This window comes from Phoxinus phoxinus (assembly GCF_949152265.1).
Source record: "Phoxinus phoxinus genome assembly, chromosome: 23".
Lineage (NCBI taxonomy): Eukaryota > Metazoa > Chordata > Actinopteri > Cypriniformes > Leuciscidae > Phoxinus > Phoxinus phoxinus.
The window spans coordinates 16832041-16845823 of NC_136898.1; the positions used below are offsets into that span (position 1 = coordinate 16832041).

At 37.5% G+C, this 13783-nt stretch overlaps 1 long non-coding RNA gene across 2 annotated transcripts in view; it reads right to left on the reverse strand.

The window, feature by feature from the left end:
* The window catches only part of LOC306992081, an 89472-nt gene that overhangs the window by 72443 nt on the left and 3246 nt on the right, over positions 1 to 13783 (reverse strand). For both annotated transcript variants that reach the window (XR_013796216.1, XR_013796217.1), the window contains exon 2: positions 12946 to 13080. This is a non-coding gene — a long non-coding RNA (uncharacterized lncRNA). The remainder of the gene's footprint in view (positions 1 to 12945; positions 13081 to 13783) is intronic.

Here is a 13783-nt window from a genome sequence, read left to right on the forward strand (position 1 = left end):
GATGGTTTGGTGCTCGTTTTGTTTCATGGAAGAGTAGGTTTTACAGACAGTGCTTTGATTCAGAAAAGATAGGATGTTCTTTGAATGTTTTGAACAGCTGCACCGCAAGTTTCTCAATTGACCGTTCGCAAAAGCCACGCCCCTTAGTTATTGTTACTACGCCTGTCAAACAATTGAGAACCAGACACATGGCTGGGTCGAGCTCCATACACGTGATTGGTTTTGGAGTAATGCAGCAGACATATCCTCCAGGGCACGACAGAAAGTATAGGCAGAATAGCGCACGGGAGCACATGCACAAAACAGTTTTGTAAAATTATATATCAATCATTTTTATTTGATCATATATCATTTTACAAAACTGTTTTGCGCATGCGCTCCCGCGCGCGCTATTTCAGTCACAACACTGCAATCAGAGGACCCGCTGAAACCATCAACTCTCGATGCTGTTCTCTTCATTCATAACTCGTAGCCTATACTGAGAAGGATATATTTGTGTAAATAGTTGTGCAACTGTGCGGACTTTGTTTTGAAGTTTAATGTTTGAGTTCCAGAGGAATTTGTGACTGTGTACTGTTCAACCACATCAAAGTTTTGAATTAGTAAGTCCGTGCTTTTTCTCTTTTTTTCTCTTGTTTGCTGACTGATAAGGGGGGCCGCAGTGCCGTAGTGAAACGGTGTTTGTACATGTAGCCTACTTTTTAATTATAGTTACAAACAATCATAAAATACAGCATATCAAAAAAAAAAAGGTGAGAAACGGACCTCGGGTTGGGCTTAAAATATAACCGTACTGGGGTGCGTTTCCCGAAAGCATCGTTAGTCAACCATGGTCGCAAGTTCCGTCGTTATCAGCATAGTTTAACGATTTGGTGTTTCTCGAAACCATCGTTCCAACGAACGTTCGCAAACAGCATCGCAAACTTGTGTGGTTGGAACGACAGCTCTCGAGCTGTGGTTTGAAGCATAGTTTCTAGTTTACATGAGATATAGACTGAATAAATCCTTATCTTTAGCAAAATAAGCAAGCTGACATTCAGTACAACCCGTGTTATTTATTTAGAATACATACAAGTGTAATTTACGTCTTTTAGTTTGTCAAGAGATTTAAAACACCGTTTTTGAAGACTGCGCATGTGCGAACGTGCTCTACTATGTAAGAACGAGCCAAATATTGAGTCTGGTAATAAAGCAAAATAACTGAGAAAAATTAGAAATGGTCTTCAGATGCCATGTCTGTAACTTATATGACAAAATCTAGCGTTAATTCGATCTCAAACAGATTAATTAAAATAATTTATTAGTCCACCACGTGCGAGACGTCATAAACCAACGTGGTTGAACGATACTTTGCGACATATGGTTTCGGGAAACAGTCGTGACGAGCTAGTTGATTTCTCCAACGATGCATCGTACTATGGTATTTAAGCAGTGAGCTATATAGTTGTACGGGAAACGCACCCCTGTTCGGGTCGGGTCAGGTTAAATTATTTCGGGTACGGGCCGGGTATAGGCGCATCGTTTCACTATCTTGCTGAAATCGCAATGTTTGACGGAGGTCCTTCTCCTTAGTTACAGTTGCTGAGCTAGGATTGGAGGAGAACCGTTCGGGGGCAGGGTTTTGCGAACGGTCAATTGTGTCTCTACAAATAGGAAATGGGGTCAATGATATGATGCTTTTTTGTTGCCTGTGTTAAACATTTATTTATTTATTTATTTTTATTTTTATTTTTTATCTCGGGACGCCAGGTAACTCAAATAGAGATTGTCAGCTCCAGTTATGTATCCAGCCTCTCATGGAGACTTCAGATGCCCCAACGCCTGTGAAGAGACGACTCGACGCCTGTGAAGAGACGACCCAACGCCGGCGATATGTTATGTCCTAAATGAATACATGATTCACTAACTGTATTTTTCTATGTACATTTCTGAAATGCATTTTCTGTAAAGCTACTTTGAAACTATATGTATTGTGAAAAGCGCTATACAAATAAATTTGAATTGAATTGAATTTATTACATTTTTGGATAAAATTGTCACTGTATATTTATCTACCTGTTATTTTTTAATGTTGTTTTTCTGTGGCTATACATTGACATTTATTGTTATTGCTGTAGTGTGAGCTTATATAGGGATGCACCGAAATGAAAATTCTGGTCCGAAACCCAAAATTCTGCACGCACTTGCCCGAAAACCGATTTTTTTTATTTTATTTTTTTATTATTCATTTCTTAATTAAAATGAGCTTTTTGTATAATTGTATTATTATTCGACTTTAATTAAATTCAATAATTTTACTGAATCTGAATTCTTAAAATACAAGCCAATAAAATAAAATAACCACACTTTTATTTAAAGCAACACACAAAAATTGGACAGAAAAACCTATATTAAAACAATATTAAATATCAATATATCAATACATTATCTTCATTCAGTTCTATGCAACAGAATCAGATTTATGTTTTGACTAATTATCAAAATAAAGTATAGTCCTACAAATCATGCCATTTTCGGCCGATAATGTTCGGTGGACGAAATTTCAGTACATCTCTAATGCTATATGTTTAGTTTCATAAATCAATTCCTGTAACGCATAGTGGCATTTACCATACCTGCACTCTGCACTCATAAATAATCAGAGGTCATTGTTAATGCATAATTCAGGTAAGATCAATGCGGCGGTTAATGGTCAGAGGTATAAATGATTTATTTCTGTCATGGTTCATTAGCAGGCCATGTTCAACAATGTTCTACCACCAGTTAGTGGTCTAATTCTCGTGGAATAAAATAATAATACCAAGAAAAATGTTATCAAGATCAAGTCTCATAAGCTGTTAAAGTGCTAATTAACAATTTCAGCTCAGGCAAGTATCTGATTGTTCGAAACACTTTTGTAAAGAGCCATATTAAAGGTGATAATTTAATCGTTAAAATGTTCCGATTCTTAAGATTTAATAAGCAGAGACAACCGCGAGTATAAACCGTTCACATGTCGATTCCCCTGAAATCTGTAAACTCGTTTGCTTTTGTTTAACATCCCAACACGGCCACAATGGCTCAACCACTAGCACGAGTTTGGGGCGGGGCTATCTGTTTGGCCAACCAATGACAGACAAGGAGAGTGTTCAGGAAACCTGTTTGTAAGCAGTCACTACTTTCTAAATTCCTTTTATAGATTTGCATGACGAGTGCAGGAGAGTGGAAACACAACCACGTTTGAAGACATTTGGTGAGACGAGTTTGACCAATTGAGGATCTTAACAATGCATTGACCTCTTGGAGCTAACAAATAATTAAAAGGGTGGTTGATTATGATTTCACTTTTCTAACTTTAGTTAGTGTGTAATGTTGCTGTTTGAGCATAAACAACATCTACAAAGTTACAATGTTCGAAGTTCAAAGCAAAGAGAAACATTTCCTTTTACAGAAATCGCTTTTTAAGGACTACAACAAACTGCTGGTAGGGACCACACGACATTCCTCCTGGGTTAGTGACGGGAACAAGATTTATAGATTATCATGACAGAATACGCTAATCAATGACTAGAAGATAACTACAAATCGCAAATCAGCTGCATAAATTCATCAACGAACCATTGAGAAATGTCCTGTTGCTTCTTCATGTTGTCACTTCTTCTTGAGTCTCTCCATCATTGTCTGACCCCAATTTGAACATAAAAGGCTAAAAGTTGTTGAAATTTTCAGTGCATGTCTGTGTGAGGTAAAAGGACACAAGCTGTTGAAGCTCCGCCCCCTGTGCCAGGAGCAGCAGCTCATTTGCATTTAAAGGGACAGACACAAAAACGTTTTTGCCTACCCCTAAAACTGTCAATTTTAACATGCTATATAAAAATATCTGTGCGGTATTTTGAGTTAAATTTCACATACACACTCTGGGGACATCAGAGACTTATTTTACATCTTGTGAAAAGGACATTATACAACCCCTTTAAAACTTCAAAGACGCATTATTTGCAATGTTGTAGGTATCCTATTAAAAGCGAGCCTGTCATCATTTCCTCACCAGTGTGTGTGTGTGTGTGTGTGTGTGTGTGTGTGTGTGTGTGTGTGTGTGTGTGTGTGTGTGTGTGTGTGTGTGTGTGTGTGTGTGTGTGCGGGTGCGTGCGTGTGTGTGTGTTCGTGTGTGTGTGTGTGTGTTCGTGTGTGTGTGTGTGTGTGTGTGTGTGTGTGTGTGTGTTTGTGTGTGTGTGCGTGCGTGCTTGCGTGCGTGCGTGTGTGCGTGTGTGTGTGTGTGTGTGTGTGTGTGTGTGTGTGTGTGTGTGTGTGTGTGTGTGTGTGTGTGTGTGTGTAAACTATGCCTTTTAGATTTGGATTATTTAATAATAATTTTGAAGTCATTTAGAATTGATTAAAAAACCCTACAGGAACACATCTTGTCCTGTTGCCATAGTCTTTGTGAAGTAATTTCACATGCTTAAAGCCACATTTAACTTCACCTGGCAGGTAGAATATAAAAAGGTTTTGTTGAAATTAAATACTTTTGGGAGGTGACATTTCTTGGTTTCGATATAAACCTTTATTTAATTTACTCTACTTTTTTAATCTACTTAGACACACTGTGCAGTGAGTGCTTTAATTTCATGACATCAATATTTGCTTTTTATCTTTTATTCTAATTTTCCCGGCATGAACTTCAAGCGCATTTCGTATACAAATCTGAGCCGGTTTCACATCCAATTTGCCCAAACGCATTAATCTCTGTGTGCGGAAATTTCTCCAGTTTATTTGGGATTTTTTAGTCATTTATTTACATGCAAGGACTTTCACAGTGGGGTAAGATTCAACACAGAGACGTCTGGTCATAATGTGTTGATTTTTAACACGAGTCCCCATCCAAACGCAGAGTCTCCATGAAACATTGATGTTCCCTAATTCCTTGGCAGAAAGCTTTGAGTGGTAATAACGTGTTTCTTTCTGCTCTGCCGTGCCTGACCAGCGACAGGAAGACTGCAGGCCATAATTATCCTGTTTGTTCACAGGCCGACGGTTTTTATTATTTAAATCTCTTTGGGCGAGAAAGGGAGCTGGGAGGCGCGAGTCTCTACCATTTTCTTGTCATGTTGTGTTCGTCAGCGTTAATGTCCCTCTCTGTAATTTGTCGGCGTTTTGTCCTCTTTATGCTTCTGAATGAAGGAACGCAGGCATTTCCCTGAGTGAAGGGGAAAAAAAGTTGAAATTTGAGCAAATTGTAGGATCTGAGAGCCATGGAAGACCAACAATCAGACCGGGGGATAAAATATAGCGTGCTTCTGAAACTATAGCAGGCTGTTTTGCCGCACATGCCTGTACCGGAAGCTCCCATGAGGAGTAGTTGTGGGAAGTCAGGCCCAATGCTCATCCATGACTTGCGTTTCATTTCACCGTGGCGTTCTGATCTTGAACAGACCGTGCCTTATATATTTTGTGCGTCATTACTTTCCTCTTGGAATGGATGACATACTTCACACACTGAACCATTTCATCATTTCTACACACTTCGTGAGGCGGTCAATAACCTCGGTGGACTAACATATCCTGCTCAGCGCGGCGATGCTGAGCAGTTTTTATCATTCTTTTGCACAGAAAGGCTTGCTGTGGTTGTAAATGTATATTTATGTTGACAACCATTTAAATTTTTGTTGGTATATGAAATGTCTGCACGTGTATAATAAGCATACATATAGTGTATATGCTCAAAAGCAAGTGAGCTGCTTACAGACGCACATTTTAAGAAATTGTAGCCACGATTTAGGTTACACAAAATGTTAATTTTGTTTCCTTATTGTAATAAGGGAGCATAATTAAATTATATGATCAGTAAGTTAAGACATGTTTTTACATTGCTTTAACTCATCAAAATAAGCTTTTATATAAGTTATACAAGATTCAACTCATTTTTTAAGTCAGTTTCATGTTATTCAAGTTGAAATTACTTAAACCTCCAAGTTGATTGTACTTAATTTTAAGGCAGCACACTTTTTTATACAGTGTAGGTATGCAGGATTTTCAGATTCAAGCTTCAAATACATTTTTAATATGTGCGACTGCACAGTATGAGACCTTCTAACTTGCTTTAGAGATGCACAATATATTGCTATGGTTCTATGCGGTTATTGTCCATATTAGAGTTTTTTTTTTTTTTTTTTTTATCAAGCGATATTGGATATTTTCAGGGAGATATATTAGCTTTGCCGTCATCTACAGTAGCACTCACTTAAAAAATAACCTTTAAAACCAGTAGTAATTTAAGGACAGTCTTTTTGTACTGTGCACTATCGTTCAAAAGTTTGGATTGATTGTTTTTAAAGGTATTAATGTTTTTTTTTGTCAGCAAAGACATTAATTTGATCAAAGGTGACAGTAAAGACATTTATAATGTTACAAAAGTTATATTTCAAATAAATACTGAACTCTATTCATCTAAACACCCTGGGAAAAAATGTTTCCACAGAAATATTAAACATATTTTCAACATCTTGAGCAACAAATCACCATATTAGAATGATTTCTGAAGGATCATGTGACACTGAATGAAGCTGAAAATTCAGCTTTGCTATTTTAGGACTAAAATGACATTTTAAATTATATTAAAATATAAAACAGTTTAAATTGCAATTATATTTTACAATATTACTGTGTGATCCAATAAATTCAGCCTGGGTGAGCATAAGAGAACTTTAAAAAACATTACAAAATCATTATAATGTTGTGATACCTAAATTACCTTAAAGTCTAATAATTCTGCCCCTTAAAACTCATATTTGATCACCAAAATTACACATTTAAAAGTTTTTTGGGGAAAAAAACGTAATTTCTTCTTTGTCCACTGCAGTTTTAAGGAGAAAATACTCCGCAATGGTGTTGACTTATGTATTTGCTTGCACATGTTTTTTCTTAAAGCATATTAAAACAACACATAGAAATATAAACAACATTTGATTTTCACCACAGGGGGACTTTAAAAGCATTTCAAATTATCATTTTAGCAGAGGGCTATTTAAAAGCGTTCCAGATCAATCACTTATGGGGTATCATGATGGTTAGGATCCCGCCTTAGAAGTCAGCTGCCTATTTAGACTAAGAAGTTCACTAAGTTTACACAGTTATAATGTTTCTATATAGAGTTGAATACAGCATCACTTAAACCCATAAAATGTGTTGTCCTAAAAAGACAGAGACTCTGTATATTGTTTACAGCTTAACAGTATGAAATTGCCTCTCTTATTTGTATTCAGAAAAGCAACATGAAAGTGAGTGTCTTTTAGGCAAAGAGAGAGGGAAAAATATACTCAAATATTTACTGCACTGCGGTTGCCATCAGCGCTTGTTGCTAGGGAACTATATGAGTGTATTTTATAAAAGAAACATAGCTTTAACCAAAGCTGGTAGTATGACACCTTCAATAAATAAACGCAGTGTATTTTGTCACACTCGCACAAGCAAGCCCGGCTTAAGAATATGATAAATTATTTTGTAAAACAAACTTCTTACAAGACACTCCACTTCCCAATTTCATCTCTAATATGGTGTTATTAATCTTTAATGTTCTTGTTCCTATAGCCTGCCTGGAGTTCATACGGCTATAATTCCCAGTTTAACTTTTTTTTTCGGGTATGAAGATCGCTGTTAAATAAGATTAAGTGGGTCTCATTCACTAATAATTGCCTGGATTATTTCGTCTTTGTACACACAGGAGAACTAATCTACGCCTAATTCACAACACATTCGTACGCACATGAATGTGTTCTTAATCTCATTGTAATGTTAGGCTGCATCCGAAATTGCATACTTGTATAGCCGCGAAAAAAAAGTTTGTGACAAAAGAATGTCTGAATTCACAGGCAAAAAGTGTCCTGCTATTTCCGGTGAGATTTTGAAGTGTGCATGCGATGGACACTTTACTATCCCATGAGGCCACGGGAGAGGATTTATGAATGATAGTGAAGCGACGCAACTGACGCTGGTGGTATGTCACATTACATTACATTCATACTACACACACTCATACTATATAAAACGTCACTTTTTAGAAGTCGTGATGTAATTACTTATTCAAAATAAGTACCTACACAAGAGTGTCTGTGATTTCGGACGTATTTCAGCGGCCGCACGCCCAAACCATCTCCATATAAGGCAGTGGTCACAAGCTCGGCTCCTGCGGGCCACTGTCCTGCAGAGTTTAGCTCCAACTCGCCTGGACGTTGCTAGTAATCCTGAGGACCTTGATTAGCTGGTTCAGGACTGTTTAATTAGGGTTGGAGCTTAACTCTGCAGGACAGTGCACAGTGGCCCTCCAGGACCTGAGTTTGAGACCAATGATATAAGGGCTTTCCGCACAACTTTTCCTCTGCAGCACTCAGTCACTCTCTTCAAACATACATGCCGTTTTCTTCAGACGCTCTCTCGCCAGATCCTCGAGCAATGCCAAGTGTGTCATTCTCAAACCAGTTTTAACTCAATATACACCTTTTATACAGAACCAGATTAAAGGCTTCTCTGTTGTACATACGCATATATCTGTGTTATTCAGAGGAACCATGCAGCTGAAGCTATAACGCAGCTTTTCTTACTCTTTCACTGTATATGATGAAAAATATTTAAAGCTTCAGTCAGTAACGCTGTTCAAATTTTAATTTATTATATAATGAGCGAGTACATCATGAATCAATTTTCCAAACCGTGTTTTTCCTGAATCTCACCTATAATAAGTGTTTATATTGGGACTATTTTAGATTGATTCGGGTCGGCACCGCTGCGGAGTAGCCCAGTACCTGTGTGACTCGTCATAGAAATAAACAGAGAAAAGTAGCGCCGGCTACAATGTTCTTCCACAAGATGCATGCTGCTCTGTTTATTAACCGCTAGAACGCCAAAAGTTACGCACTAAAGCTTTAAGTTTAAATGAAATTGTGTTATTTATTAGTTAATATGTTAGGGTGAAATATAGTATATACTCCTTAATGTGAGCAGCACAGAGAAAATGCTTTTGGTGTACATGTCAGTTGTTAAGTTAATGTAGAATACATCATGATATGTTCGTGAAGATATGCAGATTTCACACACAAATTTGTATACGCACGCTTAGTGAATGAGATCCATTGTTTTCTTAATAGCACTAGGCAACTAGTATAAGCAACGTAATAGACTGTATCTACTGCAGATGTCTGAAGTCGGTGACCTGACCTATAGTAATTTATCTAATGCTGATGGCCGTGTAAATCTTTAAGGTGACAGGTGCACCTGATGCAGTCAAAATGCCCAATGCAAATGGAAACGCAACAGGACTTCAGCCATCACACAGTCAAGCCCTGCTTTTACTGCCATCAAGTGTTGAGCAATGGAACTGCAGGCATGCTTATGGTGGGGGGGATGAATGTAAAACGCTGTTTAACATTTTGAATCGTGTTTATTGCATCTTATAAATCTCAAAATAGTCTACAAAATAGTCAAAAAGGTTTTTTTGTGCTTAAAAATGCTTTTTAAGTAGCTGAGTTAACTATTCTTCAAAAAGTCAAGTCTAAGTCTCAGCCCTGAGCATGCAGAATCAGGTGGAGCATGGCTTTATGACAGACATGGATTTAATTAGGGAGGTCATGCCAGTGTATTAAAACCTTTAATGGTCCCTGTCCTCATATTCATCTGTCAAAGATCAAGGCTTTCTCATTCTCTGTCTAAATATCACAAAGGCCTCTATTGGAATAAGACAGCATGCACGCCTCCATCCTCTTGAACACTGGAAATGTCAGGATGGCGATGCTCCGGGGTATTAGAGAAAGGGGGAAAGGTCAGCTACTGTAGTCTGCAGCTGGCATATGATATTTGGAGATGAGCAAATGCAGTTGCAGCTCCTGACGGCTGACTGGCTGTGCTGAAGGGTCTAATGAGGCTTTAGTTTCTGCCATGTTCTTATTATCAAAATTATCTCAAGATGGTCACAAGATCATTTTGTGGTGATCTCTAATTGAAAGAAAACGGTCGTGTTTGATACACTGTGCCTCGTGAAAGTGTTTTGAGCAAAAGCCGATAGTGTGAACAAAATTCCCAAATTATTTTCTGGAATTTTACTCTCCTTTTATAAACATACCAAGTCAGCAACATGGTATCGGCGTTCAGAAGTCGTCATAGTTGGGTAAACTTCTAAAGTGAAAAAAACTTTACCAAAAAAAAACATTTTTAAACTTTGTATCTAAAATGTATCAGTGCAGTCACTCCTGCTAGCCACCTTGGTGGGTCAAAATTGACATCTAAATGTTTTTTTGTTTTTTTTTAAAGTGTTGTCAAAAATATGTATTTTCCAATACATATCGTCATATCGATACTGAAATATCTGAAACTCTTCCGATTCTCACTTTCATCAGAATGGAAACTCTCTCATCTCTCCAACTGCGAGTTGACACACAAACCCACTTTTCCTCACTCACTTGTTGGTGAGTGAATATTGTTGGTGTTACAGGGCTTGAATTTGCGTTGGATTGCGTATTGGCTAAAGTGCACGCACATAAAGCCGCCTCTCAGTACTAAATGTAGTTATTTTTCGCTGCATGTTTCGTTTAAACAGTCAAATACACACAAAATAATGTCAAAATGCCGGCCTTGATAAACAGTCAGTTATGTTTTAAGTGAACGTAAAAACAGTTGAGAAAGAAAACACATGTGTAACAGTATAATGGATTCCAGTGTCACGTCTTAAAGGGACAGCAGCCTAATATACCTCCTGCCAAATTATGAGAAAATATAAAAAGTGAAAAATCTGGGTGGCTAGTAACTTTGGAAAACTTACTAACCACTTATGTCAAGCCCAGCTTACAACTACTAAGCAACCACCCAGAACAACAGAAAACTCAAAGCTTCATCTTAGCAGCATCTTGGCTGCCATTGTACAACAAACTAGCATTGTGGCTGCAATTTTTAAAACGGCAATCACCTCCCACGTTGTTTTTAGAAAATGTAAAAATCTGTTTTGCAGCACTGTTACATCAATATGTACCAAATTCACACCCCAGTCAAGTGTGATTTTGGCCCGATATTCCGTGAAGATTTGCTCAAGGTTGTTCAGGTTTGTCAGACACTGCCTTGAATTCTCAATTGGGTTGAGATCAGAGCTTTGATTGGGTCTGGTAGCACTTTCAGCTTTTTGTTCTTCAGCGTTCGTTCCACCTTGTGTTTGGGATCTGTGTCAAAAATGACCTTCCTCCCCAGCTTAAGCGGTCAACAGTTTTCAGTGCAGTGTTAATCCCTAAACTTCATTTTGAAACTTCAAAGGTATCTTAGCAACTTCACAACATTATTGAACTTTCATTTTTAATAACTAAATATAGCCTTACAGTTTCGAACACCAATCGACCAAATGCGTCATAAAACATTATTTTCTACAGGCCAATTATATCTGCACATGTAGCCGTACAGTGTTCTTTGAAAGCAGAAGTTTAGTAAATTAATAAACAGTCTACATTACACTCGGGTGTGATGTGAAGAAGCTTAATATCTTCAATAACTTTGCCGAGTTGCTGCTTGTAATTGCAAATGGGTACAAAAACTGCTAAGTCCCCTCTTCCTGCTAATTCAACAAACACTGGGACTTTCAAGCACTTCGATATTGCTTTGAACCTTTCCTCTTATTCATGCATTTACTGTGCCTCAGCTTCATCGGAACGCTCTTTAGTCTTCATTTTCACAGCTCTCCTTAACTCTCAACATGACTAATGAACCAATAACTGTGGGATGTTTATCCAGAAAATGTGCTAGTTATTGTAGTGATTAACAACTAGAGCCCAATTGTAAGGCTATTGTGTACTTGTTAGGGCGGTTGTGTTTAATCTGTGGAAACTTTCTTCATATAACTGAATCGCTATGCAACAAATTGTGTGCTTGTTAGGACGGTTGTTTCTCATCTGTGGAAACTTATCCTATATAATTGAATAGCAAAGCAAATCATTTCTCATATATTTGTATGCATGCAAACAGTGTAGGCTATATTAATGCAGGGCTCCGTATAGCGCATGACTCATATGAGCTGGTTCTTTTTAATGTGTCATGAAATTCTCAAAACAGTTTTGCGCTTTAGTTAAAGTCGCAATGAAACAGAAGTTGCGATAGTCTTTTTTTCCCTGTTGTGATGTATATCTGCTATTGGGACGTGAAAAATGTAGGACAGGACTTGATTTTGTTCATGGGGAACAGAGGGTGTGCGCGCGCCGTCGCCGTCGACCGGAGTGACTGGGGTCACGCCCACTAAGTGGCAAAAAGTTTTCAGCGTGAATGCACACAAAAACCTCTAAACTGGGAAAGGGCTTTGCGATTGACTGTACAACTAGATTTGACAAGAAATCTGAGGTATATTTTTACAGACTGCAGAAAGCTACAGAAAAAGGAAGCAAATGGATTGCTGCAATTCATAAACAACTGGACTCCAGGCAGCAAAAGGTGGATTTGCAGATATCTGTGTCAATATGCTGAATTTAGGGGTAAAATCATCCCTTATATATTATATTGTTATATATTGTATTGACAACTCATCAATTAAATATTTAGAATCGTATATTCTGCATAATTGGACCATTTTAAATAAACACTGACAAAAAAAACGAGGCTGGACGATATAACAATACATAACATTGATATAAGTGATCAGATGGATTTTGGATAAACTACCTATTGTATTCATATAAAGCGTTCCCAGGCAAATTTGCTATATGTAGAAAAAGATACAACACTTACAGTTACTGTCAACTCCTGTTGCTTGACTGCTTCTTTCTAATGAATGCTACAAAACACACTGCATGAGCTGGCAGGCCACGTCACACTACCGAAACTGTTTACCAACGTGAACAAACGAGACTTCGCCAACACGATTCTACCACGTCAGCACAGTACACAAACAATGTTTCCTAGTAACTACAACTGCGCTACAATCAAATGAGAAAAAGATACAAAAACACTTACAGTTACTGTCACCTCCTGTTGCTTGAATGCTTCTGCTATTGGTCGATCTCATGTGATTGACAGGTTGCCCCGCCCTCACGCCAGTAAACACGTCCGCAGAGAAGAGATGTCACTGCATCACAGCACTGCAACTGTCTAAAGATTATGAGAGCACATGACTTTTATCAAATATATATGCATAAATAAATCATTTAAGATATACTGAATTGAATTGTCAATTTTGATTTCATGGTGACTTACTGAACCATGAATCTGATTTGAAATCAGTATACTACATACTATATACTTCAGCTTCATGACTTACACTAGTCTAATTACTAACTGATTGTTCATATAAAATGGTCAAAATAGTGTTTTGCATATTAAAAGCAAATCATGTTGCTTAGTTGGGGACACTTCATATTCAACCGCATTATCGATTATTTGACTGGACTGACGCTGCAGTATGAGAACTGAACTGAGCTGGACAATGACATCATTTTTTGCAGAACTGCTTTATAGATGAAATTAACTAATTTAATAATTGATTATCTTTACAACGGAACTGAATCAACACTGAACTGACTTCAGCTGAACATCAGCCGAAATGCATCATTCTTCCTGTTATCACAGTAAAAGCTCCTTTGAAACTATGTGTATTGTATAAAGCGCTATATAAATAAAGGTGGGTGGCTTGACTTGAAAATATTCGAAAAATATTTAAAAAAATAATGGTTATTGTTTAATATGAGGTCCAATTGTAAGTTTAATCTACACACATACAATCAGGATGACTAAAGTGACAGCATTTTTAATGCAGCTCATTTTTATCCAATTGTTTATTGTATTATGGGCTTTG